We start from the raw sequence: 5430 nt of genomic DNA, 5'->3' as shown, positions 1-5430 counted from the left end.
TTGATTCTGTTATAAGTTCTTTGAATGACACTGGAAAGTTGTTTAATGACCCCCTGTTAGAATGGACAAGCCTGAATCGAGTCACCAAAGTACCGATTTTAATTGTCTCTCTCCCCTCAGAACCAGGGCAGGACAGCCTTTCCTAGGAATTGACATCACCATCGCCAGATCAAAACCTGCTGGGGAGAGGAAGGATCTGAACTGAGTTCTTCCCGTAGATCTGACATTCAGAATTTGTTGAGTGAGAAAGGTGAAGTGCAAAGGTTGCATTGAAAATGTGAAACATTGATGCAAGATCCTGAGAGAAAAGGATTTCAGAGGTGGTGTTTTAAAATGCAATTAGCACTGAATTCTAACCAGTTTGGAAACAATCATTAGCTCATGAGAACGGGAGGCATCTCACCTTCCTTCACTCTAGAACAACCCCCCATCTTGAACTAAAAGGTTCACATCCCCAACTTCTTCAAAAACTCTTTTTATATTTGTATGCTTTCACCTGTTGTTTGAGCTGCAAGTTTTTTCTTAAGTTAGAGTTTCTTCCTAAATTAATTTTTCATTTTTGGTGAATTGAATATTTTTAGGAACTGTAAAGAGAAAATCTGAGGACAAACAGAATTTACAAATGAAGATTAATTATGAAACCTGGAAAGGAAATTGATTTCTTGGGTTGTTACTGTATCGTTTTCTTTATTTAAATAAGGTTTGGTAGGAACAGGTGTGTCTTAAATTCTATTTCTCTAAGGCCTCTGATTCAGTTTCTGTCATCAATCATGGGACATAAACTTGCCATAAACCTTACATCTTTAAATATAATGTTTAATATAATAACTTTATCTTGGAGTTGCATAAAGCTTTGTAAAGGTATTTATACATTAACATTTACAATGAACAAGTACTTACGCATGCAATATCATTCAGTCCTCATAATCCTTTTAATTATTATTCCCTCAGTTTTACAGATGAGGTAGCTAAAGTTCAGGGAGATTACTTATTAAGCAGGGCTAAGAGTAGAGTCGAGGTTAGTGGGCACTTATTTTGGGTACAGAATTTAAGGAGGTGTCAAAAAATCAGTAATTAAGATCTTTTAATGCAGCATTTTAAAAAAATAAAAATACAAAAACATACATGATGAACAAAATGTCACAAGTTTAAGCACAGGTGGGGTGAATATTACTTACTTTGTTTTTGCCGCAGCCTCCAACATGTTGGGGTGTTGTTATTAAGGCCCAGAGTCCCAGAATTGCTATTGAACGCTGGCATTTGGGGCATTTTGGTAAAATTACCTGCACTGATGATGTGCTTTATCCTGTTAGCTATAACTAGTTTCTTTCCTCTTAAAAAAGCATTGCATTTTGTCTTTATCCAACCTGAAATGCCAACTCATTTAGATTGCCCACATTTCAGCCTTGCGCTAAGAGATATTTCTTTTGAATTTTGAGAAATCTTAACTCCTTCGTGATGAATAATTAGGTATAATTGATAATAACTCTGCCCACAGATTGTTGTTGCTGAGGAACAAGAACAAGACTTTCATAATCATGTTACTTCAGAAAGCAAAATGGATCAACATACTCCACACAAAGTAGTAAAGGATGTGTTTAGAATCTTTGAACGAGCTGTGGCTTGAGCCACATAAAAGACCTTACAATAAATTAGATTATATAAAAGTCATAATACACACACATGAACATTTTTAGGAAAACTTTTTACGTATTCTAGTGTGATGTAAAAAGCAGACATCCCTCAAAAGAACTGATGTTTATATTTGTTGTTTTAGGATGGGAAAGCTCTGAGACATTCAAAGAGAACAAATTATACCTTTACTTATACACTAACAATTATCAGATTATTTAAAAATTTTTGTTGGCTGTACTTACGTTTTTCCCATTAATTGCTAGGGTCTAAAAAGATACAAAAAAATTTAAATAAATTACTTGAACATACCAGTAAATCCAAGGTGCTTTTATTACAAAGGGAAAAATGGTTAAAGAAAAATATCTACTCCAATTTAATGAAACGTTCTTTGATGTTGATATAAAATGGTGAAACAAAGCAAAAAAGACTTCTTTTTGTGTGTGTGTGTGTTTGCATAGATTCTTGACTGCAGTGGATTTGGGTGCCAAAGTACCAGTTCTTAAAGCCCATAATTTCTATATGTTATTTCATGGGGTATCTCACAAATATCACCTTAGGTTATAAGGACCTGGGAAAATATGCATAGATCAACACACCTATAGATTCAAAATACAGAATATCAATAGAAAAAGGCAAGATGCTTTGTAGATATGTGTACATTATGGCCTAAGGTCATAAAATTAGTAAGTTAAGTCTGGTACCAACACGGGGGGTAGGCAAGATTTGCACCAGGCGTGGACGCTGCAGGACCCATATACTCAATTACTTGGTTATACTATATAGTATGACCAAAAACCATGATACATTCCAGTTTTTCAATAAATGCCATCTGTACCCAGAGCTGAATAGCCAGTACAAACCATACCCTGAATAATATTTACCAGTGGTTTTGTTTTTTGGGTTTTTTTTTTTTTTTGGCAGTGGCTGGGAGTGGATGTTTATGAAATTGGTAATAGATGAAATATTTTCTCTCAGAATTCTAGGCTATGAGGAAATTTCTATCGTAATAAAAAGGAGGGTAGGGAGAATGGAAGGAACAATTGCCTAGATAAATAGCTCTGTGAGGGAGTTTAAGGGGCTGGTGTCTCTCACTGCAGTTCAGGAAGAAGGATGTACAGGCTCCACAAACATCCCCACCGTACATCTCATTTCAGTGGTTTTGTTTGTCTTATTTCATGACTTTCAACAAGACCCTCTGCCCTACCCACCCACACAGGTGCTTTTGCTGTGCGTGGTAAAACTCGAGCTATGCTTTTGTGTACTTCAAGCTCCTGTAAGGCTGTGACATCAGGAGGTCTCAGACATTAGCAGAGTTGGCAGTTTTTAAAAGTTGATGTGATACAGCATTTGGTGACACTTCACAGGTGTGTCAGGGAGAGCTAAGGCGGAATGAAAATTGCAACAGAAAAAAAGCAGACTCCAATGCTCTTGATGAAGTTTGAGGTACCACTGTGGAAAAAAAGGCCCCTGGTTCGTTAAAACTACAGCCTCTGGAAATCGAATCCTTTCTTTCTCTAAGAGTAGAGAGAGGCAGTAGGAGTCAGAAGAAATGGAGGGGGCAGGTTTGAGTTTTCTGATTTCTTACTGAGTGAATCAGAAAGATAAACAGGCTTGATTTTCAAAAGACGGGCAATCCTAAATGGATTTCTGACACTGAGGTCTAGCTAGGCCTTTCTTTCTTCGTGGGGATGGATATAATTCACAAAACTCCATCAGCCACCTCATGCTGTAAGCAATTGTTTTTTTACCCTCTTTAAGTAGTAAAACATGTTTTAAAGTTTTAAGAAAGAGGGAAAGAGAATTCAGGCTGGCTTTGGAGCTCTTGAAAACCAGGCAGCCTTTGCTGTGGGTCAAGTAAAGGTGTAGCTGTAATATTTTTCTCCCTAAGTTGTGTTCTGTATTTTTTAGCCTGGAATTTGATTTCTAGCAGGCCTACCAAAGCATTCTGCCTCTGGAATCCCCTTGTTTTGCATGCAGATGGCATGTTAATGAACTCACTACTGTGCATTTTATCCCACTCTGGACACATTTGTGACATTGTTTTTCAAAACAAAATGAGGTTAGGCAGTTGGTTGATTGGGCCTGATGAGAATTGGGTGACTAAGTTAAAAACATTCTCAAAACAGTATCCACTTACCCAGGGTTGCTGCTAGATGTTCTGTGAAACAATCCTTCCCCGCTAAAAAGGTACTTGGATTTCCCTGCGTACATAGAGACTTGTAGAACTGTGTGCTTTCCAGAAGGTGTGTGATCAATTTCATTCTAACACTAGGTAATTCTGGGCTGTCTTTTTGATTTCTTGAGTATCTGTGGGCATCTTGTGCATCTTTTTTTAAACTTAGGTTTCTACACCAACCTCCTGACTAAGGGAGAGTAGGTACTCATTGTTGTCTTACGGGGAATGTTATGAAAATTAATGATGGACTATTTCCCTTGTATTTTGTGCTTTGTGCCTTTTAGGAGGAAGGTGCTTATGCCTCCCCACTCTCTCCTCTTATTTTAAAGCATGTAATAAAGCACATATTGCACTGTAGTGAAATAAGCACCAAACTGGGAGTCAGGAGACACTTGAAATTTAATTCTAGTCCTGAAAGGAAGTCAAATGGCAACTATGATTAAGTTTGTCTTTCTAATCACATATTAGCCATGGGCTAGTCATTTAATCTCACTACCTCATCTTGCCCATCTGTTAAATAGGAATTACTAACAACAGCTATATTTGCCAATGCATTTGATATATCATTAAAGGTAAAAGGGCTTTATATTCTGAGGATGACACTATTTTGGACTGTAAATACTGAAACACTGGAAAATATAATAACTTCTCCGACTTAAGTGTTAATTATAAGGTCTTCAATTTACTTCAAAAATTACTGTAACAACTCTTGGCCTGTCTTCTCTAAGGGAGGGGAGTGATGATATAGATTAATCCAAAATAATGGATTACATTCAAATTATTTTTGGTTTAGAGGGTACTGTGTGTTTCTTTAAGCAAGGTAATAATGCTTTGTTAGGCAAATGTTAGACAAAATTTACAGTTTCATAAACTCAGACCAAATAGTTGGTAGGTGGTAGTTCAAGAAAGAAATGAACATTTCTTAAATAATTATATGGCCCAGGCATCTCTTTCATGTGTTATCCTCAGCATACAACTTTGAGGAAGATGTTACCATTCCTACATTTGCAGTTGAGGAAGCAAGAACTTAGGTTAAAAAACACTTACTTAGAGTCACACCGCTAGAGTTGTCTGAACAGAGATGAATCTGACCCCAGAGCCTTATCAATAGGTTCCCATGGTCGCCTATAAAGAAAAGCATATTATGATTAAAGTTTTGCCGTTATCAGTCCCCATCAGATCATAGAGTTGATGCCATACATTTAAAACCATAGCAAACTAGTGAATATTAAAAATGTCTGATTGCCTTGGGAAGGAGACATTGATCCAGCTATCATTGTTTACATGTGAAAATATTAATAGTTGTAGTGGCTTTTTGATGACACACTTTCCTTCAAAAGGATAATGACACTTATTTCCCATTTCATAGCTATTTGGGAAAGGAGAAGGAATTATCATTTGTTGTTTATCTAGTAATTCAATTGGAGCTAACAATTATTGAGCTCAGCACTTTGTATGCAATTACTCATTTAATTCTCATAAAACCTATAAAGTTTTATGGATCCATTTTACACATATGGAAACTGAGACTTAGAAAAGTTGGGTAACTTGCCCCATCTGTTCAGTACGTGGTAGAGCTGATACTTAAATCTAGGTGAGTATGAACTATGCTGTTATGT

At 36.6% G+C, this 5430-nt stretch overlaps 1 long non-coding RNA gene across 1 annotated transcript in view; it reads right to left on the bottom strand.

Moving 5' to 3' along the window:
* Positions 1–4592: 4592 nt before the first annotated feature.
* Positions 4593–5430, bottom strand: part of LOC100600124 — a 4156-nt gene continuing 3318 nt past the window's right edge. The window contains exon 3 of the long non-coding RNA XR_001114206.2: positions 4593–4936. This is a non-coding gene — a long non-coding RNA (uncharacterized LOC100600124). The remainder of the gene's footprint in view (positions 4937–5430) is intronic.

The sequence above is a fragment of the Nomascus leucogenys genome, chromosome 12 (genome assembly GCF_006542625.1).
Source record: "Nomascus leucogenys isolate Asia chromosome 12, Asia_NLE_v1, whole genome shotgun sequence".
NCBI lineage: Eukaryota > Metazoa > Chordata > Mammalia > Primates > Hylobatidae > Nomascus > Nomascus leucogenys.
This window is presented reverse-complemented; position numbering and strand designations above follow the sequence as displayed.